Source organism: Doryrhamphus excisus, chromosome 6, assembly GCF_030265055.1.
Source record: "Doryrhamphus excisus isolate RoL2022-K1 chromosome 6, RoL_Dexc_1.0, whole genome shotgun sequence".
Classification (NCBI taxonomy): domain Eukaryota; kingdom Metazoa; phylum Chordata; class Actinopteri; order Syngnathiformes; family Syngnathidae; genus Doryrhamphus; species Doryrhamphus excisus.
In genome coordinates, this window is record NC_080471.1 from 3,211,351 (window position 1) to 3,232,171 (window position 20,821).

General features: G+C 40.8%; 1 protein-coding gene across 4 annotated transcripts in view; it reads right to left on the minus strand.

Moving 5' to 3' along the window:
* Positions 1 to 20,389, minus strand: part of drp2 (dystrophin related protein 2) — a 225,584-nt gene extending 205,195 nt beyond the window's left edge. For all 4 annotated transcript variants that reach the window (XM_058076029.1, XM_058076030.1, XM_058076028.1 and 1 more), the window contains exon 1: positions 20,020 to 20,389. The gene's annotated coding sequence lies outside the window, so the exon portion shown is untranslated. The remainder of the gene's footprint in view (positions 1 to 20,019) is intronic.
* Between the last annotated feature and the right edge of the window lie 432 nt (positions 20,390 to 20,821).

The following is a 20,821-nucleotide window of genomic DNA, read 5'->3' on the forward strand; positions in this document are numbered from 1 at the left end:
CAAACATGCCCCTGTCATAAAACGTTGTAAAAAGTTTGGTAGGATTTTTTCCCCTTAATAATAAAGAAGCTTCATTCAGACTAATATTTCAATTTGTTTGACAATCTGAAAATTTAAGTGTGACAAACGTGCAAAAAAATAAGAAAGTTCTATTATAAAATTAAATTTTTGCTCCTCTACCAGGCGCGTAATTTGCATGACTCCCATAATAATCAGATCCAGCCAATATAACCGCACAAATATAATCACATCATTCCGATTTAATAAAAATCTACATTATCTTGCATTAACGTCTTGTTGACTTCATGTTAGCGTGTTTAATCATCCGGTAATGTTCGCTGTTTGTTGGACATTTGACATGGATGGAGACAGCAGAAGCTCAGATACGTGAAAAGAGCACGAAAAGGCGGACAGACTCAAATTTTTCCTTGTCGGTCGACACCCACCCTCGGCCATCTCTGTGTGGAGTTTGCATGTTCTCCCCGTGCATGCGTGGGTTTTCTCCGGGTACTCCGGTTTCCTCCCACATTCCAAAAACATGCTAGGTTAATTAGCCACTCCAAATTGTCCATAGGTATGAATGTGAGTGTGAATGGTTGTTTGTCTATATGTGCCCTGTGATTGGCTGGCCACCAGTCCAGGGTGTACCCCGCCTCTCGCCCCAAGACAGCTTGGATAGGCTCCAGCACCCCCCGCGACCCTCATGAAGATAAGCAGTAGTAGGTTTTTTTTAGCAATTAGGTATAATTATCAATAACATTCAAAGAAATTATATCAATTGAAGAATCGAGAGATTTGAAATGAAGTAAATAATTAAGTAAATTAAGTAAATTTTCATGGTGGCTGATCTTCTATTGCTGTCAAGGTGGTGGTAAAATGATAAAAACCAATTCCAAATACTGCATACTGTATGTGCACGTAATGCATATGCTGACTGGCCATTTCATATTTCATAAAGCTGTTCATTCATTAAAAAGTACTCCTTGCCACCCCCCCCCCCCCCCCACTAACAGTTCACCACGCCTGCTCCACTATTTCAGAAGCACAGGTGTGCTGAATGAAGTGATGAGGAAGTATGCCATCATATACGAATCCTTCGCTCTATAATCGAGCAACAAGAAATAAAAAGGTGGTAGAGCAACATGCGGGTGTTTATTGTGTGGTGTTTATTGTAACACATTAGCACATGTGAAGCAGATGAAGACGGACAATTTAGAAGACTAAACAGGAAGAATCATGTTCTAGTGGAAACGGTGGAGCGAGGCGGTCCAATCACACCGCAGGATGAAATGATGCGACTTTTCATCAGTTTTAAATAAGTCTGAGTGTTAAATAAGTGATCAAAAAAATTGAGCTTTGATGTTGGAATTGAGACTTTTTTGTGAAGTGCTTTAAGGGAACGCGTCTTCTTGCCTGTCACGTCAATGCTAATGAGCTGTGTTTGTTCACAAGTGTCTCCAGGAAGCCCTGCTGTGTATTTTATCGACATTTTACAAACTGCAACAGTTGCCACACTGTGATGGATGCCATATATCACATACAGCAGGATAAAAAGGCTTAAAAAAAAGGGCTCGTGGAGATTGGATTTGTTGACATGAGATGGGATGACAAACCTATCAGCAGTGTAGTGCATCAACGGTGACTTTCCCCTAGTTCATCATGCAAGCAGAGTTCTGTTCAGTTTTTGGAATGGAATGGCCTTTATTGTCATTATACAAGATGTACAACGAAATTGGAGAGCTTCTCCTTTCAGTGCAGGAGTCAAGTTTAAAAAACAAAAAAAGTATATAAAGTAGAGTAAAAAAGACAATTTAACAAGATATATACAAGATATCCAAAATATACACATATTGCTCATCAAACCAATATGCATTCAAAAGAGTAATATTTTTGCATCACAAAAAGTCCTTTTCGCTCCCTTCCATCACTCCACGCTTCCACCTCTTTTCCATTACCCGTCTCACAGCGTTGACTGCTGGGATGGTGAAAGTAAAGATGTGTGAAGATGAAACAAGTGATGCCAACATTCATTTAGACACCAAAGAGATGCCTTCATAAACCGGAATAATGCCGCACTTCATCACATGGAGTCAGAATGGACAGAGAGAGGGGAAGGACAGAGAAGCTGGCCCACATGTAGCCTTCCGTGTGTAATAACATTGTAACAAGGCAGTAACAGGCGGCGTCTAATTAGCTAGTAGCAAGTAGCACCTGGGGTGTCGGAACTCTGGCACATAGGGACATCATGATGACATCATTGATGGGACGTCACTTCACACATGAAGCCGTTTCATCCTTGCCACTTTGGTTCCCACTTTATAGCCAAGTAGCCAAAGTTGCGTGATGACAGGAAATCGACGCAATATAAATCTGCATAAATTATTTGTAGATATTTTCTTTTGTGACAATATACTGTATTTGCAACTCTTGTAGGGGCCTATGAATTCCATTTTTTCTCCATTCATCCATCCATCCATCTTCTAAACCGCTTATCCTCACGAGGGTCGCGGGTTTGCTGGAGCCTACCCCAGCTGTCTTTGGTCGGGAGGCGGGGTACACCCTGGACTGGTGGCCAGCCAATCACAGGGCACATATAGACAAACAACCATTCACACTCACATTCATACCTATGGACAATTTGGAGTGGCCAATTAACCTAGCATGTTTTTGGAATGTGGGAGGAAACCGGAGTACCCGGAGAAAACCCACGCACGCACGGGGAGATTCAAACCCAGCGCAGATTTGAACACGGGTCTTCCCAATCTCCTGACTGTGTGGCCAACATGCTAACCACTGTTGCAGTAAGTAAAATGTCTGGTAATTAAATGCAAAAATCATGACATTTATTGATACAATACATCATTTGCCAATTTGCCCATTATTTCATAAATGAATGAACAATCACTTTGTTAACTTTTCTAGTGGGACGTCAGCCTCTTCACATGCACAACCCTCAACAGTAATTCCAAAATATTAATGACTCTCTTATTTTGTTTCTACAATTTACTGGGAGCAAAAATAAACATGCATCTCGTCCGTATTTCACTCAATGTGCTCCTTAGCGGACATCGTAACAGGCTTGTTTGCATTAACAAACACGCAGCCGCACCAGCATGCTCTGCTAAACTAAGCTAACTGCACACTAACGCCATTCACACTTCATGAGAGAGGCATTTTTTTGCAACTTTTACTGGTGTTTAGGTCGCCATTTTGACATGTTTAGTTCAGGGAGGGGAAGGCTCGTTTTTGTGTTGAGATTCCACCATGATTGAATGGTCCACTGGGGAAATACTTCCCCATGTTTCTTCTCCTGACGATGATCGCATTTCTTTCACAATATGTTAATTTCCACAAGATTCCACATTTAGCAGTAGTTTCCATTTTTATTTGCCAATTATGTGATTCTGTCCACGATTCCGTTCATGTGGAAACTTTTGTTTTCTCACATCATAATTTGCGCATGTAACCACTGTCAAACGGGTGATGGATAAGAGTGCAACAGTTGACAGGCTGCAACGTGCAGTGATACAAAAGGAGACAAAATAGGGTGTTGCCATAGAGAGGTCTGACTTTTACATGAAAAACAGTTTAGTGACACAAAACTATTCCTCTTTTGAATGCATATTTTTTGGAGAAGCAAAATGCTCCCCTGTGACCCCAGCCAACTAGCCACAACTACTTTCTTCAACAGCAAAAATTGACGAGAACTCTGTTCAAGGCGATGCCCGAGGGGAAAAGTCACTCTTGATGTACTACAATGTAAAAATACCAACTAGCCCTTTAAAGGAAAAAAGAAAAGAAAAACACTTTTTTTTTAATTTTCATCAGCCACAAACCTTTCGTAAAAAAACAAACACATATTTCTTTCCCTTTTCTGACGAGAGAAAACAAATTAGGATTAGTAAGCTAACAATGCATTTCATTGGATCTACCTATTTCAACTACAAAGCCCTCGGGGAAAAAAAACTTTACCAAAACTTCTTTCCACCGTGCATTGATTTCACCCACGAGCTTCCGCTACTTACGTTAACAACAGCAGCATAGAAACAACAACAACACAATACTGGTTCCCATTGGGATGGCTGTGTCTTCCAGCACAGGACGTGTGCTCCAGTCCTCAGGGAAAAAATGCTGACAGCAAACGAGCATCTTGTGGAGAGCGAGGTATCGACTCTTCTGTCTCTTCCATCTGTGAGTGACCCTAAGATGGCCAGCAAGGTGTCGTGTTACGGGCTAAATGATGTGTTAGCTGCTACAATGACAATATCAATATACAATAACAATATACACTAGCTTAGTTAATAAGCAAGTCAGTTATGTAAATGGAACATTGTTGGGGTGTTTGTGAGTTTTTCGCATCAAAATAGGTAGGTCCCAATGACATGCATTGTTAGCTAGCTCATGCACAGAAAAGGGAAAGAAAAAGAAGAAAGAAAAGTAGAGGACACAAACACTAGCATATAGCTATGTGAGACACAGTGCTAACATTACACATTTTAACAGTAAAATCATGTTAATGTTAATCATATTAGTTAACCTATTTGATGAAAAATAAAATGATGAAACTTGTAGCTCCCACATACAGTATGTGGGATCAGGGAGTAGCTGATGGAGCTTGATTTTAAGGGGAGTAGCTCGGGCGTGGCCAGAGGTCACATCATATCAACGAGGAAGGAGGCTTTCCCTCCATGAAAAGCTGCAACTTCTCACGAAAGCGGGGCAAACAAGTGATACATTGCATATGATTGTATACGATACATTGTTGGTGCTCATCAACACATTTACTGTTCAAATATCACTAAAAAGTCACTTCTGCACTATGAAGGGACCTTGAAATTAGGCTGTGCTAGTCCTGACTGGACCCCACAGAGCCCCACTAGCCCATTAAAGTTGACTTCCACTTCATGAGGTCAGCGGCCACACTGCTTGGCGGCCTTCAACAACACTCTCCCAATAGCGTCTACCCGACAAAAATGACATAAAAGGTGTCACGGCAGACAAGTTGCAGACTGCAAACCATTTCAAGCTAATAGGAACGCGTTGGTTACCAGATTCTAAATAATAGCTGTCAGTCAGCGTGGCCAAGGACAGCACAGGGAGGGGAATTTATGGAGTTGGAATATTGCTTCCCTGTCAATGCCCCCCGGTCTTGCCTCGTTTGTCTGTTTTGGCATATATCCGCATATGAGGTGAAGGGACATGATGCTCGTGTGAGAACATATTTCTAACAGTGGCGTTCTAACCACGGAGGTCGACATGATGCTGAGTCTTGGCTAAATGAGAAACAAGCGGCAGGTTTGTAGGTTTTAATGAAGGTCTGAGGTCAATGCCTTTATGGACATTGCTTGGAGACGAAGCGCCTTCCTGAAACTATTCTCACAAAGCCGCCAGCATAAACATGTTGAAAATGTAGCATTTGGCGGCAGTACCATAATAAAAAGTCGTACAATCAAACCCCAAGGTTTGCTACACATGAGCGCCACTTACACGTCATGTACCGCACTATAAGTCATACTTAAAAGTCTTTCATTTTGCGTCTTATAATCTGGTGTGCACCGAGTTCCAAAATCTGCAAGAATGTTGTTGTGCTACTTTGGTAAACGCTCTGCTTGATTGACTGTCGGACCTTTTCCGACTCACTCGGGGACGTAATATGTACGCTGGCGGCAATAAAGCAATCAGAGAACATGACAGTAATATGTACTGTACATAGCTTAACGTCCGCCATGCCTCCGAGGCTGCAAAACAACATTGTGCCTATCTCACCGCTACTGTGAAAAATCAAGTGAAGCAAAGAAGTCCAACCGCTGGACATTGGTGTGAATAGGCGAAGTTGCGAGTGGCGTGAGAGCGATGGATGAAAGACAGCGAACACAGAGGCGGTGCCGGGCGAGTCATGCCACCATATGTGAATGGATTGTGGATATTTGGGCTAAGGTATCTGCTTTAACTGTTGTCCCAGCTTTGGGAGAAAATCGGCACTTGACAACGTGACTCAGAAGTCAGACAACGATGAGAGGGAACTCGACATATTTGATGGAGAAATTGCCCAGCTATTCCATTCAGATACAGAAGATGAGGACTTTGATGGATTTGTGGGAGAAGATGAATTACATACGGTGAGTGTATTGTTAAGTAGTAGAATAAAGTTAAACTATAAACTCACAGTTTTACTTCCATTAACTTTTTTTGTAGACCGCATGTTTTAGCATGCGCCTCATAACAGAGTGCCAAGTACATGTCAAGTACAGAAATAGCCCCCCTAATGGTACGGAAAATACATACTGCAATGAATGTGATCACTTCTCACACTTATTATCAATGATGACCCCACCTTGCATCATAGGAATAAAGACTCAAAATAAGTCACAAAATCAAAGTCCTATGTGGTATGTTTGGGCCCCAGGTGGTACATTTGTTCAACGAGAGCAACTGCAGAGTCAAAATGAACACAATCACTCCTCCCACCAGTGATTACTGCCACCTTCATCATAGAAAAAAAACCTCAGAGTCAAAGCTCACTCACCCAAGAGCACATGCAACACAGAGTGGTCGTCATCTATGTGACCGCTCCTCCCACCAGTTATTAATGATAACCCCACCTTGCATAATAGGAATAAAGACTCAAAATAGGTCACAAAATCAAAGTCCTATGTGGTATGTTTTTGTTCAACGAGAGTCAAAATGAACACAATCACTCCTCCCACCAGTGATAACTGCCACCTTCATCATAGAAAAAAATAAACTCAAAGTCAAAGCTCACTCACCCAAGAGCACATGCGACACAGAGTGGTCATCATCTATGTGAGCGCTCCTCCCACCAGTTATTAATGATAACCACGACTTTGCAGGAATAAACAGGAACTCATAACGAATCACAAAATCTAAGCTCAAAGTGGTAGTTTCTTTTTTCTTTTAAATATTTATTTCATTAACAAAGGACGAGCCCGCGGTGGTGTAGTGGTTAGCGTTCTGGACTTTGGAACGGACGCCTCATGTTCGAATCTCCACCAGTAAGCATCATTGGTATTCATCAGGAAGGGCCTCCGGAACATAAAGGGCTCAAGCCAAAAATCAGTATGCTGATCAAAAAAAAGATTTGCTGTGGCGACTCAGTAATCAGGAAAAAGCTGAAAGGAACAAACAAATATTTCATGAAAAAAGGACAGAATAACAGGAAGTCCAACCCAATTCAGCTCCACAGCATGCAAAAAGACAAAAATCCACAGATCCTGAGACTGACTATGATCCAATCTAAAAGCAGTTTTTTCCAATATCATCACCTCCATACAATGCGTATACAACCATTGTGAGTTGGACATTCAGCACCTGTCCATTTTGTCATGATTATTGTTTTTGTAATAATGCATTCTTATTCTTTGACATGTTGTTAAATTCACGCATATCTCCAATAATACAATTTTGTGGTGTCATCGGGATGTCTATATTTAAGAATGAGATCGCCTCTTTTCTAGGCCATTTTTTTCATTCACTGACATTCCTCCAACAGATGCATAGCGGTTCCATCAGCTGCCTGGATGTTTAGCATAGCTTTGTATCTGCTGTGCCCATTTGAAACAACTGAGAAGGTGAAAAACAGAGATAGAAATTAAGAATTTTAACTTTTGTTGTGCGTCGTGCTATGGATGACATGTGACACGCGTGCCCTCTGCAACCATTCTGACTCCGTGGTGGGTACACATCAGTCTCAGCACTTGCCCAGTTCATCAGTCCAATAGCTCCACAGCTCTCGTGGACCGTGATGAATGAGTGTTTGCAAAATTGCATATTGGCTTTGTTTGTATGAAAATAAACGTTACCAAAATGAGTAGCTCTTGGCCATTTTAGTTGTAAAACAAACAACCTTGGTGACCCCTAATGCAGCCAGTGGTACATTTCCACATTTCCACATCTGTGTGATGGGCATTGGTGTCAGTATCGTGGATTGTCAGTACCGGTATCGGCAGCATCAAATCAGAACATCTCTAGTTTAAAGAAGTTCTCATGAATAATGTGATGAAGTCCAGTAATACTTATATAACTACGTTAGGGTTATACCAAAGAGGCTGGTTCAAAGATCCAGCTGGATTCATTCCAAGTCTATTATGACAAAATCCTGAAATATTAAAAGCTCTGTTTCAATTTATCAGGTTGGTTTTTCATAGAATATAAACTGTACATTGTTCTTTCTACGTTGATCCAGTCTGTGTCGAGAGTGGAGTAGAATAATTGACTTTCTTGTTCACAGCCAAAGGAGATATAATAAGCGGTACAGTTTCTCATATATGAGCACATGTGCAGCATAACTCATGCAATCACTCCTACCAGTTATTAATGATGGCCACACTACTGGACATGCTATACTTTCAAATATCTATAAAGCCCAGTGGAACAAAAGCACCCCCCACCCCGCCCCCCTGTTCTCTCCTCATGACTATCCTTGCTCTCCGGGCCATGTTAAGTCTCAGTAAATGAAAGCCAACATTGCTCCACATTAGGGCGCTTCTTCTGGGACTTTCACAATGCAAATACAAGCAGCTTGACTGCAAGACGCTGAATAATGAATAAGCTTTTTTTTAACCACTATAGTGACTCTCATTGCTTCATTATGCGCCATCTCCCCACCCACCACCAAGCACCGCCGCCATCAAACATCTCGTTACGCAGAGTGACAGTCCAGCAGAGCAGGAGAGCCTCTCGCCATGCAGCGGCAGGCACAAGGGAGAGTGATAATCACCCCAAATTAGCGTAGCTGTGACTTGATGCGGGGCAACACCGGGGATGAAGACCAAGCAGTGGAAGAGTAACTAGTAAAGCTAATGCTAATGGTAATGGGTTCATTTATTTCAACATGCAATACAAGTTACATTGGAATACATCACAGAATATAATCTGCAGTTCCACATGTCCAAAAGGAGTAGGAAGAAGCAAAGCTTATTTACACATCAATTGGGAAACATGTATTCACTTCCTGTATTAAAAATGTTCTTCCTTGTATTTTGCGATCATCAGCTGCTTGTATTGTTTCTTGAAATCGCTCATCTTGCTGCATCATTTGAGCTCCTTGCTCAATCCGTTCCATCATTTGATCCCGCATACTGAATCGCAGAAGGTCTTTTAGCGTTGTTCTCGTGTATATAAGTGTTTTAACCTGAGGTCATGTTTCTTCTCTCGTGTTGACAAGTATGGTATGACATTTTTGGGTAGCACGTTATTGTTTGCGTGAGACATAATTTTACTAGATCAGCAAATTTTAATAATTGTGATTTTAGAAATACAGGGTTTGTATGTTCTCCATATGCAGCATTATGGATTATTCTAACTGGTCTTTTTGCAGGACATGAAGTGTACTTTTATATATACGTTGAATATGTTCATAACACAGGGCAATACAGTGTATGGAATGATTTTTGATGGATTGATTGAGGTGTTTCTTGCCACTTTGTTGTATATTTTTAGTGTGAGATAACCAACTGACATGAAAATACACTTTATTACTATACCACTCCATTACTGCAAATTTCCTGATTATTTCAAATTGTGCTATGTATTTCTATTATGTAAGGTGGCAGCTATCATTAATAACTGGCAGGAGGAGGGATTGACAAGACCTTTACATTGTCGCTGGCTTTGATTTTGTGGATTATTTCAAACTGATGTATTTCATGAAGGCTATGACCTTAATTAGATGGCAATTAAGGTCATATTTTCATTGTGTCTTATTTTAGTCTCTGTTTATTTCTATTATATTTCTATTATGAAGAACTGGAGGGAGGAGCGATCACATATGTATGGCACCATATTAGTCATTCTGTTTATTTCTGCAAGGTGGTAGTTGACATGAGTAACTGACAGGAGAAGTGATAATATGACACATCTCCACTGCAAACACTGGGCCATGAAAGGGATCTTTGGGACTTTGAGGCTTCACTTTTTTTTTTTATCAAGCACATGTAATTTTTTACTCGGAGTGCTAAAAACAAAACATTTTACATTCATACTTTGGCAGCGGGAAGGAAAATGAGTTGTGTTATCTCTGGCAATGCCACTGTGTGCGAGAGTGTCTGCTGGGAATATTACACATTGCGTCTAATTACTTGAATAATATCCAGCCTTTTAAACAAAAGTTACTCACCTCAGGCTCCCGTTAATGAAAAATGACTTTCTCCCGACGGAAGAGGCCCGATACGGAAGATACACATACGAGGTGACATCAATGAGGTCATCGCTGGGGCTAATTAAATCACAGCGGCTGGTGGTCTACTTCTTTACTTTCTGATTACAGAACCTCACAAACGTCAGTGCACCACTTGGATATGCAATAACATAACATAACATAACATTAATACATTATGGTCACCGTTTTATTTCATTTGAACATGCATCAGATTCCAATTGAGTGCATCCCATAATCAGTTCCCAGTTCCACATGTCCAAAAGGAGTAGGAAGAAGCAAAGCTTATTAAAGCTTATTATTATTATTATATATTACCCCTCCATCTGGTACTTTTACAATCACTAACTGTTACATTTGTTCACTTCCTGCTTTCCATAATACAGTTTAAGGTTGTTTTTTTTTTAATAATGTACCTCGTACCTCGTACTCGGTGATATGAGCATCCAATGCCATAATGGGTACCATAGTGCGTGTCAATATAGTGATATATATAGCACATCATGACTGGTTCAAGACTCTTCATCCTTGTATTTAGCAAACATCAACTGCTTGTATTGTTTCTTGAATTGGCTCATCGTTGTGCATTGTTTGATTTCCTTACTCAATCCATTCCATAGTTTGATTCCACATACTGAAATGCTATGGCTAGCATAACGTAGTCCTAGCATAGAAGTGTTTCAAATGTACTTCTTCCCTGAGATCATATTTCTCCTCTCTTGTAGAGAAGTATTGGATGACATTTTTAGCTAATTGCTTATTTTTAGCCTTATGCATTATTTTAGCTGTTTGAAGATGAACTATATCAGCAAGTTGAAGTATTTGTGATTTTACAAATAAGGAGTTAGTATGTTCTCTGTAGGCATCATTATGAATTATCCTTACTGACCTTTTTTGCAGTACATTTAGCCAGTGAAGATTGCTTTTATAGTTATTAGCCCATATTTCCACACAATAAGTAAGATATGGTAGAACCAGAGAGCAATAAAGAGTGTGGAGTGATTTCTGATTGAGAACAAATTTTGCTTTGTTCAATATTGAAATATTTCTGGCCACCTTATGTTGTATATTTGTAATATGAGGTTTCCAGCTCATATTTTCATCTATTGTGAACCCCAGAAATTTATTTTCCTTCAGCCTTTCAACGTCTACACAAGGGATCGAACGATATGGGGTTTTTTTTGGGCCGATGCCGATTTTTTTCCATCACCCTTAGCCGATGGCCGATTTTGCTTGGGCCGATATTTGTGACCGATACTGCTTTTGCTGCCTCAATTTACATGAAAAAATGACAATGATAACAAATATTACAGGTCTCAAGTTTAAACAAATATGTAAACAAATATTTATTTCATGTGATCCATCCTCCAGGTCATGTGACCCACCTTGTATAGCAGCTTTTATAGCAACTCTTGTGAGTTAATCTCCTCCATTAGGGGCTGCATCCTCAGGTGGTTGGATCGCTTTCAGTGGGAATCGGCAGCGGATCTTTAAAAGGCTTTTCCGTGTTTATAATTGTGTCCGGAGTGCTTCGGCTCGAGCTACATGAGCTCACAGGTACACCTTTATCCGAGGTACTTGGGCTGGCAGGTTCACTAATTTGTCCACGGGGTGGCCCGTCCCCTTGGATTTAGGCATTGTTTGCTAGGCAACACCGAGTGTCAACACGTCCACCTGTTTGCCCTTTAGCTTGTCTTCGATATTTAATGTTCGTTGTTGTAGCAAATATTGTCTCTCACCACTCGATGTTACGGCCCAGGACGTCCCCACGAAGGTTCCTGTTTTTTTTTAGTTTAGAACAAATAAATTAGAGGATTCCTAGTTAGTTCACCAAAGTTATAGTTGGCTATAGTGGTGCTATTTCATGTCTAAAGGGCTCTAATAATTGTAAAAAAAAATCTATTTGGAAAGTCATGACAGGTTTTCTGTACTCAAACAACAAATAAATATTCCCTTTCTAATACTGAATCCTACTCATCCGACTTTAGAGTAGTCACTGTACAGCTCACATCACGGTATAGACTTAATATCCACTGAACTCACTGAACTGTCCAACTCGGCCATTTTTGTCTAAATAGTGAGTGGCCTGTGATTGGCTGTCGACAAGTCCAGGGTGTACCCTGCCTCTCGCCCAAAGTCAGCTGGGATAGGCTTCAGCATACCTCCACGACCCTAATGAGGACAAGCGGAATAGAAAACGGATGGATGGCCAAGCGAGTAGCAAGTCTCCAGTCAAGCAACTCCAAGCCTGCAGCTCATTGAGGGAAAATATGTACTGTGAGACTGAGAAGCAGAGGGTGATAGCATTCCATAGCATTCCCTCGGGAAACCTCCAAGACGATGTCTAATTGTTTAGTAGGAAAAAAAACGTAACTTTAAACCTGACAAATAAAAATGACAAGCTCAAACCTCCTCTACTAAATAAGGTCCAGTAAGAATATGGGACGTCACCATGGCAGTGGGATGGATGCTAATTCTTAACGCACCACTAGAGTTTGAGAAGACCCGGGGCAGACTTAAACACAGGATGACATTTTCAGATCAGTCTCTTGAATTAAAAAAAGACAGACAGAAAGGAAGAAAATGTGAGGAGAAAAAAGAAACATTCTCTTTAACTTCTACATAAATAAGGCAAAGCCCACAAAAACACGATATTTAAGGCATTCAGAGGACACCAAGATGAACCTACCACACTCCAGATGAGTGCAGACACATTTGGATTGGCACCAAATTATACACCTTCAAAAGAAATGCACCCCCTCCGCACGCCTTGTTTTTTCGCTTTTTAAGATGGATGCGTTGCAAATGCTGAAAAAACCTCGCATTACTGACGACAATGGCAACGGTGGGGCTCAGTCTTCCACCAAAACCTCACCAATCTAACTTGGATCGCCACCAGAATTCCACCTCTTTGGCCAAAAATCAACCAATATGCTTTCCATCATATACGTAGTATCTGCTCTGTACACTAGAAATAGAACCCTCCTTTGCAGCGGAAAAGCACCAGTTGAAATATAAAGTGTGTGTGAAGTGTTAAGCAATTGAGGCGAAATTGAATGAAAGGCAAAAGTCAAACCCGAGTCTGGGGTGCGGGTCAAACTGGACATGATCCCCCACCCCCAATTTACGTATCTATGCTATTATTTATCCGGACATTTTCAACACTGATATTTCTGCATTCTGCATAAGTGTTAAAAACATGATTGTCCTTTTTAGCAACATTTGGTGAATGAAGCACTGACAAATACGTAAGGAAGCAGCCTACACACCTTTTATCCCGGGATTGGATTGGGATTGGAACACACCACTATAATGCACCACTGTGGTTGTGTTTTCACTTTGGGACAAAGTGCACACGACAGCTGCTGGATGTGTCTTCATCTGGACATATGAAATGGGGGAAACGCTGCTTGACATTTCTACCTTCCAATTATGGCTGTTTTGGCATGCATGGCTTCTTCATCATTCTCTCAACGTCTGGCCAAAAGTTACAATATCAAGTTACACAGTACGCTACTGTATTATGGACAGCGCATTACTGTGATCCATATTTACAATCAAGTATTGTGATTCTAAAATGGACTATTGTAGTATTGACACTAATTTACTGTAAATGTTTTCACATTATAGTACTGGAAATTACAAATACTGTCACAGTAAAACCAGTCTGTAAATAAATAATTTACTGTTCACTGATCATATTACAATATTTTACTGCACTTTAACAATAGTTAGTGTATTATGAGCAGTGCATTACTGCGATTATCCAATGAGTTACTGTAAATGATATTTACAGTATACGACTGTAAATATGACATGGCGCTCTCCACGGTGCTTTGGAGATGTTCACAGTAATTGACATGAAACTCACCAGAGAATTAGTGTAAATGACTGTAGACTGCAGTGGATTGTGGGAAGAAGACTTTTGGAGGGAAATATTGGGAGGACATATTTTTCCTTCCCAGAGCTGCAGCGCTGAATGCCCAGAGAGAGGAAATACGTGGAAACTAGTACGTTTATTCTTTCATCTACAGATAGATCTCATTCAGAGAAGTCAACACGTGAAAATATAACAAGATAGATTAGCAGATTAGACTGGATTAGATTTGACTTTTGATATGTTTGGCTAAATGAGAGAAAGAAAGCTAGCATATAGAGCTAGCATACCACCTGAAAGTCAAAGTTGTTAGAACTTCTCTTTCAAAACGAAGATCATTTATATTTTGTGTATTATTTGACTAGCTAAACTGTAACTGTGCTAGTCTTTTCATTTCCAATGTCTTTAGTCGGCTATAGCTCAGATGCTTCATTCAGCTCCACTTTTGTTTCCTCCATGACAGAAGAACCTCAGCAGCTCACTCGGCAGTCTACTGTAGCTCGTTCCGCAAACGGCTTACATTTTGCTGGAGTATTAATTAAGCTTCTCTTTTGTTGTCCATATATCATTTCATGTTCATTGTCTTTTATAATTCAGGGAAAAGAATAGCAAGTCTAAAAGAAACACCGTCTTCACTGTGAAATATATGACAGTATTTTACTGGCATCGTGCTGCCACTAAACTACTGTCAAATTCATTTACAGTACGATTTTTATTATTGTTAAATAAATCACAATAAACATACTGTGAAATATATTACAGTAATACTGTCAAATTAATTTACAGTACTATTTTTACTACTGTCAAATAAATCACAGTAAACATACTGCGAAATATATGACAGTATTTTACTGGCATCGTGCTGCCAGTAAAATACTGTAAATTCACAGTAAACTATTTTACTTGATTTGATGTCAACACAAAACCATCCTAATCTGTGAGACACGTGGCCTGAAAGAGCTAGCAAACGAGTTCAAATGATTACTTTTGAATGTCTTATGCCTATTTTAGGTGTTTTTTTCGAATCAGCAGACTCCAGAACTCTTGTGTTTACATGTGATGACATCACAGCCGCACAAGCTGCACTCACGGACACTCACAGCTAAGGTAAGCTATCAGTTGGATGCTTGCACGTTGCGGGAAAGTTGACTGATGTGTTGGGTGAAAATGAAAATCATTCAATTTTCAACGTGGAGCCAAGGAGGCAGAGGTGAGAGAAAGGTGAGAAGTGGGACAATAGGCAGCGTCTGTCCAGAGGAAACAGCTAGCTTAACACTACCGTTAACAGCAGTGCTGACAACATTTGCTCATTTCAATCAGATTGGATCCAACTCCTGGTCAATCAGATTGGATCCAACTCCTGGTCAATCAGATTGGATCCAACTCCTGGTCAATCAGATTGGATCCAACTCCTGGTCAATCAGATTGGATCCAACTCCTGGTCAATCAGATTGGATCCAACTCCTGGTCAATCAGATTGGATCCAACTCCTGGTCAATCAGATTGGATCCAACTCCTGGTCAATCAGATTGGATCAAACTCCTGGTCAATCAGATTGGATCCAACTCCTGGTCAATCAGATTGAATCCAACTCCTGGTCAATCAGATTGGATCCAACTCCTGGTCAATCAGATTGGATCCAACTCCTGGTCAATCAGATTGGATCCAACTCCTGGTCAATCAGATTGGATCCAACTCCTGGTCAATCAGATTGGATCCAACTCCTGTCTTGGCAAGAGTCTGGCAACAACCTCGTGTTGGAAGCAGGTAGAAAAAAAAAAAACATCCTAAGAAAACCCAACCACTCCAAAGCGCCATATCACCTGCAGAGACAGCTGTCTGTCATGTCAAACAAGCTTCCACAGTGACCGCAGCCTTGGTGATGATTTCCGAGGTGGAGCCTACCACAGTTCAAAACCAACAATGCGTACTTATACCAGTGCCAGAGTGATATTACATTACTTTGGTTCAGAAATCCCCTGTATTTCTAAATGCAAAGTATTATTATAATAAATGGACAATATTACCTGACATGGATGTAGCTTGGGTTCATACTCCATTCTTTTTGTGCAGTGGCCCTTCATAATGTAATTGCATGTGATGTCATGTCAGTCATGTGACTGCATGTGAAGCTTAGTGGTTCCCAAACGTTTTACAGTGGCATACCCACCCAGACATTCACCTGAAGCCATGTGCCCTCTACTCCTGCACACTTACAAAATATACACCTTTTTATCATGATTAACTTGGAAATGTGAACTGAATTAACTGGTTAATTCATTTATATTAATTCCAATTTGACATGAGCAATGATAAACAGATAGCTAATCATCCTACACATCTTTTATTCCAGTCTGATGTTGAATGGCTTGAATTGGAGCATAATGTTTTTGTCCACTTATGACGGCTATGGTTTGTCTGGATATTAATTTAATATATTAATATAATACCAAATTGATGGGGACATTTTTAACGTAAAGTAAAGATGATAAAGGAACGCCAATATAAATGAAACACTCTCATTGCACAATATAATCATTCAAATGACTTATTAGTTCATTTGATGCACACATGCTGCATGGCGGACGAGTGGTTAGCGCGCAGGCCTCACAGCTAGGAGACCCCAGTTCAATTCCACCCTCGGCCATCTCTGTGTGGAGTTTGCATGTTCTCCCCGTGCATGCGTGGGTTTTCTCCGGGTACTCCGGTTTCCTCCCACATTCCAAAAACATGCTAGGTTAATTGGCCACTCCAAATTGTCCATAGGTATGAATGTGAGTGTGAATGGTTGTTTGTCGATATGTGCCCTGTGATTGGCTGGCCACCAGTCCAGGGTGTACCCCGCCTCTCGCCCGAAGACAGCTGGGATAGGCTCCAGCACCCCTGTGACCCTCGTGAGGATAAGCGGTAAAAAATGATGCACACAGAGCAATGAACAACTTCATGCTGTCTCCTTTCTGCTCCATTCTTCTTGCGTCATGTGGTGTAAATGTGTTAGCATTTAGCATTAGCATGTGTAGGCAATAATCGTTTTTCATTTTTATTTATAGATCTGGGTAAATCTGGCCAGATTTGGCCCCTGGGCCTGAGTTTGACACGTGTGCTTCAGGCTGTGTTTCTATTCACGCACTCTTATATATACAACACTTTAGTGCATTTGGCGTTAACGCTGTGTGCCAAAATTCAGAGTGCCGTCCCTCAACACACCCTAAATGGTGAGTGTGCAGCGTGCGACCCTAAGCAGCCTAAATCATCACACCTTAGCTCCTGGAAGAAGCAGGACTAACGTGAGCTGTTGCAATTCACACAAAAGAAGAGAAGAAGAGGAAGTGGTTAAATATTGCAATTGTCTTTTCTGTTAAGTACGCCCACATTAGCATGTTTTAAGGTTACGTCTATGATGTCATCAGCAGTCGACTCTGTAGTTCTTTACCAACTAACCGTTAGCTTTAGTTCCACAGTCATACAACTCTAAAAGGCACATAAATGATGGCTAGACATTTAAAGGATCAATGGACATTTAAGGTTATTTCTTATCTTCACTGAAGTTGTGATTGCTACCAAAAACACGATGGCAGCAAATCAATACGGACACCACCTTTTGTGTTTATCACCTTCTTGACCAAATTGCTGGCATTTGCAACTTTCTTTGGCTCCATTTTGTCTTATTTTGCTGCTGTGATCAAAAGAAAAGCAAAGACCTGAGGTAAGAAAACACTTTGGAATTTAGTGCTGAAACTAAAGATTGTTTGATTAATCTGTAAAAAAAAATTTCGATTAATCGATAGATTTTTCCGACACCGAAATGGAAGAAGAGAAGTATGAATAACATCAACATTACAAACAATCAACTGCAAATCAATGAGTCACTGGTACAGACTGCTACACGTGCATCACCAATCAATACATAAGAAATCAATACATTTGGGGCAGGCTTGGCATTTACTTGGCATCTGCTCTGGAGGGCGGGGTGGGTCCTTGTTTGAGGGTCAAGTTGTGAAGCACATAGCAGAATGATATGGCATGCACTGGGCCGGCACGGCCATAGCTACTTGTAGTTTCCCTGTTCTACCACAAGTACAAGTGGATACATGCCATACTTGTGGGAATGTTCTTACACACACATCTCTGCAGTGGTTTGCTTTCAAAGATATCAGAAAGAGGCAAAAATGTCAATTGCTCTTTTACAAAGTCAAAAGCCGATGTGTGTGACTATTTTGTTTTGCCTGAAACACAAAGATAATAGGTCTGCTGTCATGGAAGACTAAGGAAATTTAAAAATAGTCACATTTAACAGGCTGAAATCAGGATATTTACATTTTTAAATGAAACAATCAATTACCAAAATAGCTGTCGATTAATTGGATAATCAATTAACCATGGAATCACTGATTAATCACTGCAGCTCAAATTGAATTTAAGAAGAAACTCACTGCAAAACAAAAAACAAAACAAAAGATTTCCTTTCATTCAGCATTTATATTTATTTATATGCACCTTGACTTGTTTTCTACCTGTAAAACTATTTTTAAAAATATGGCTTCGTGTAACAGAATGGGATTTAAATGTTTTCTTATGGGGAAAAAAATATTTGCTTAGGGTTTTGGTTAGAGTAGAATCAATGCCCCTAACCAAGGTTCCACTGTGATGGATTGGGACAGCACTGTCAAAATTGACCCCCTCAGGAATTCTAACTTTAATGATGCAACCATTCAGGACAAAGACTCATTCTCAACTAGATTGCTACCTACAACTCATCCAAAACTGGCATGGAAACAGGAGTTCAGAACATTCAGATGACATGATTCCATTAAAATCAGCAACTGAATGATGAACAGGGGAGCTTATGAAAATGACAAGATGACACACAACACTGGAATGGGAGTGGGCTTAGAGGCAGTTAGTCGGGAGGGGGGGTGGGGGGGCGTCCTGTGTGTATGAATGCAATAACAATAAATAGAAGGAGGACCCGGAGGCACATGGATGGAATGGAGATCTCTTCTAATGCTTTTAGCATCTTTCACAATTGGACGTCACAAGTGCTCACCGGCTCAGTCTGTTTCCAGTGCCCACATATTTAGTATGTTTATTTAGTCCTGGCATTAACATGCAAACACACGCCTCTCTTCAACGTAGGAAGCATAGTTTTTTTTTATTATGAAAGCATTTAGAGGCCATGGAATGAAGATGAAAGAGCACAAGAGAGAGCATGAGAAGGATGTGAGTGATGATGATGATGATTACACTTTGATGGGAGTCATGTCTACATCCTGTTTTCAGACTGGACTATCTACAGCATCAGTTACACAAAATATGGCTTCATTGAAATCACACTAATACAACACTTTCTTTCAATATATTGAACTATTTAACATATGTTGACCTCCTTGGATTGGTTCTAGCAATAAACCAAAAGGCAAAAAATTGACGCCCGTGCCCAATATGAACTCCAATGACATTCAGTATGTATCCATTTTGCCATTAAAATGCACTGCAAGTTTATGAATATCCAGGACCTGAGGGACCTCAGACCTTGGCTGAGGGAAACAGGAGCAACTCTAGCAAACAATCTCATGGGATCAGCTTGGTTATGTTTGTCATGTAGTGTAACAACAATGCACCATATCAGACTAAAAGCTGGCGTGATATTTTTTCATTTAATACAATTTCATTAGCAATAGCGTGCAATAGTGTGTCAGTGGCGCAAACTCCGACCACAATAATACGCATTGGGAGCTCCAAACTTCCTACGTTACTTATTCATCTCTAATGAGCAGCAGCACACCTGCTCACCTCCAGTCACAGAAATGCACATTTAATGGTAGAATAATGAGCATTAATGCCATAACATATACTACTAAACATGTTATTTGCAAATCTTTTCGCTCACTAAACTACAGAATCTAAAACAAAATCCATTGAAAACCCCTGATAACAGCAAAGAGAAGACGAAAAGCAGCAGCCTTACCTTCTTTTGCTTTAGCTCCGGAGAGAAGTGTTCTGACCCGGGTGGTGAAGGCAAAGCTCCCCGGGACGTGTCGGCTCCAAATCGGCCGCAGCGGCAGCGAGAGATCCGGCAAAGGTTGAGGACCGGAGCAGCTGAGAAGCGCCTGACATCAGGGTGCTGTTTGCCTGCCGATGCCGAGTTTCATCGGTGTCTTGTGGCTACACCTGCCCCGACTGGATCACCTCGTCCCTTCCGGAAAAGGAGCGGGAGAGAAGGCGGTAAGTAGCCGGGCACGGTGCGTCATGAGCCGGGTAGAGAGAGAGAGAGGGAGGGCGGGAGAGAGAGAGAGAGAGCTCAGCGGTAGTGTGGCTTCGCTTCTTCACTGCAATTGAGTGTTGTGTGTGTGTGTGTGTGTGTGTGTGTGTGTGTGTGTGTGTCTCCAGCTGGGAGATTTACAACTTCCAAGTACCTCCCACACTTGGATCCTGAGATGGAATCACTCACGCTTTGGGGGGGGGGGGGGGTGGCTGCTGGTGGGGGGGAGGATCTAAGAAAGACATCAAGGAAATTAAGAAGCACATCTCATCAGTAATAGACTAATACTATATTTGCATCAACGTGATGCATAGTGTTTTATATTGGCAAAGTATTGAGTATTTGTACGCAACAACATTTAAACGTCAACATTGAAACAAACAAAGCATGTTGACATAACACAACAAAAAGTTTGTAAAATCTATTTCAGGCAGTATTTGATTATTATCAGCATCAGATTTTAAAGGCAAACTGCACATGAACACATACTTGTTTCCCTTTTCTGTGC